This window comes from Tigriopus californicus, chromosome 1 (genome assembly GCF_007210705.1).
Source record: "Tigriopus californicus strain San Diego chromosome 1, Tcal_SD_v2.1, whole genome shotgun sequence".
NCBI classification, from domain to species: domain Eukaryota; kingdom Metazoa; phylum Arthropoda; class Copepoda; order Harpacticoida; family Harpacticidae; genus Tigriopus; species Tigriopus californicus.
Window position 1 is genome coordinate 2,491,004 of NC_081440.1, and position 3,063 is coordinate 2,494,066.

At 39.5% G+C, this 3,063-nt stretch overlaps 1 long non-coding RNA gene across 1 annotated transcript in view; it reads left to right on the forward strand.

Moving 5' to 3' along the window:
* The window catches only part of LOC131888365 (uncharacterized), a 23,520-nt gene that overhangs the window by 9,624 nt on the left and 10,833 nt on the right, over positions 1–3,063 (forward strand). The gene's annotated exons all lie outside the window — the stretch shown is intronic.

Here is a 3,063-nt window from a genome sequence, read left to right on the forward strand (position 1 = left end):
TGGAGAGAGATGGATGTGCTATACTCTCTCCTTAGGAAGCAAATTCACTAACCTGTATTGAGAGCAAAACTAAAAAAAATGCGCACGTGGTTTGGGTTAACAAAGTGTTCGTAGAGCTTTAGAGCCAGTTGTTGCCATTCTACCAAAGCCAAGAAAATGCAGCAACAGCTTATGACTTTGAAGGGAACAAACAGTGGAATCACACGCCCTACAAGAGATAGGGCGAGTTATGATTCAAAGCAACAATTCATATGGGGAGGGAAAGGGGGGGGGGGGGGGGGTACAACCCACTCAGCGATGAATGACCGGGTATTAGGTTGCCCTACAAACAAGTTTAGTTTTCCTGTTTCTTTTCTACCTACTGGATTTTTCATATATATTCTTTCAGTTACAATATTAACCATCTTGCCCCATTGTTGCAAGTTAACGTGTCAAGTTCATCAGAGTTGAGAACCTGATGTAAGCAAAACGACGCCAAGCGAAGACAAAACTAATCAATTGAAAAAGGTTGCTGATGTTCAACCAAATGGAGACGTGGTTCAGTGGTTACTGTAATATCGTAACATGAAGGAGGTACCCGGTTCTGTTGTCTTGCCGATCTTGCTGAACGAAACTTTTTTTTTGATTTGGACTATGATAGTAGTTGTCGTATATGGTTTAGGTTAGTTCGATGGCTGGCTCAACACATGGAGTGAGGTTCTGACTCGAATTTGAGCATCCAAAAGTACAATCTAAAGTGAAAATGAAAAAATATATTTATTTACGAGTTCCGGTTTACGATTTACGAGTATTTTCAACAAGAAAAAATAGATAAATGCAAAGATCGCAAATAAAACAAACAGATAAACAAGTGTAGCAACTTTCAATAAAACCAACATATGGGAAAAATGGACAACCAAGATAAAAATGGGACTTGATATCAGATCAGTGCATCAACATCTTGGTAAGGTCCCATCGACGTTGTTTAGGGCTCACAATTTCATTCTCCCACTCTGCATGCTCGTTCATAAGTGTATTTCTTTTCTTTCTTAAACGCAAAACTGAGCTTCAATTATCATTTATGACTCTTTTTCCACTCCTTGTCAATTTTTCTGCGAGCTTTCAGGTTTTAGTGACCACACCTCAGAAAGGGTGATGTCTACATGCACGCTAAGTTTAAAAACCCCTCAAAAAAACAATTTTGCAAATATTTTGTGGCTATCGTCACTCTTGGGGGACACTTTTTGAAATCAGGGAATTGAGAGGAACATTAAGTCATTCATTCTAAAGTACTCGCTGGAATCTTTTTTGGTCTCTTCTTTTCTTTTTGCTCTTTGGCCACACTGTCCAGTGTCAGACTTAAAGAAGATGATTTTTTTTGTTTTTTAGTTTTGCTGAATTCAGATTATCAAATATAAGGCAATGATGTTAAGCGCTGCAATTAATTCGAATGCAAAATAATCTATATTTCTCAATCTTAGATACCAAGTGCCATAGTGCCAAAAGACCAAAAAACTCAAGTATTACGTAGAAACAAAAGAGGAAGGCCTTAATAACTGTTCCGAGTATCGGATACGGCTATTATTGATCATCTATATTTGTACAGTTCCTTTGTAGTTAGATTTCTCTCAGTGTTGTAGATCGTTTTTCAGCTAAATAAAGCAGTTGTTTCAACCCGCTACAGGTGTTCAGACGTGTTTTCTTAGAAGTTCGTCTTGAAGAACACGTGCATTTTGATAAACTAAAACACGAATATGTCACACACAAGACACTTCATCAGCTAATGCTTAACTCAAGTTAAAAACAAGATAGCAACTTAATAGCGATGAATTGCTTGCAAATAAATCTTTATTGAACGACACACCTCCGAAATTGAATAGAAAAGAATCCTTCCCGTTTGACGGGAAATCGGATTCAAAAACAGAGCTCAATAAAACTCATGTGGGCATGAACCTTCACTCATACTTGACAAATCTGGTTGCATGCAATGCCAATCCCAAGGTTGCTTGCCTTGGTACATTTAGACAATTAAGATCTTTAAACTTCTAACTAAAAATTCCAAGATTATGACCATGGCCGATTTTTTGGTCACCCTGCTTGCTCTTGAACCCCTTGTTAAATCTCAGGCCCAGAGTCTCCTCCACTGCTCCGATTCTCTTTACAGGCCAACAATATCAAGATGAGGAAAGTCAAACTCTGGATAAGTGTGCAAATCCTTGCGGGAGTATGGTCTCAAGCCAGTGGCAGTCCAGGTGGAGCACCTACTAGTGCTTGTTCCACTCTGGTTCCAGGTCATGGAGCCGACATTCAGGACAGTACCTTCAATCCCTATGAGCTAACATTGGATGTGAGCTCCGTGAAGGCGGGCCAACCTGTGAAGCTCACTTTACAGGCCTCGAACTCATCAGAGAATGAAACACTCTTCAGAGGCTTCCTTATCAAAGCCAAAGATAGTCTCAAACAACCAGTTGGAGTGTTTTCTAACTTTGGGTATGTTGGTTATTCGATTGTATTGAAACTTCTGCATTCCACTAAAAAACATTGCACATCATCGCATATCATTCCAAAGAATTCGCTAGCAAATATTGAATTTGCTTAAAACCCACCATTCTAGTTCTCTATTTGGCACAAAAGTATTTTCATTTATACGAACCCATAGAACTGTTAATGCATTGTTATGAGCTATCAAGTTATGTTTGTTTTTTGCACTTGTATTGGCTTAGTCACCTTCAGCACTTCAAGTTAATTGCTTGATCACCGCACAGATGGTCTGTCTTTCAACTGACTCTTGAAATGGATGGCGAATCTCTTTTTCAACAATTAACAGGGAAACAAGCCGTGCCAAGGCATGAATTTTACATGAGCCTTGATTTGAAGTGTTCTTCGCGTAGACGGGCCTTTTTGACTGTCATCCTGCAGCCAGCAAAGGTCCTCGCTAGCGGTCGCACTCTTACCATCCCACGGTGGGTCTGATATGATGAAGGTTCGATTTGCAACTTTTTTGATGTGAGATATAGAGGTACTTGGAATTCAGAGTTTCTCAAAAGCACACAAATACCCGCGCAGCGAACGAAACAAAGTATT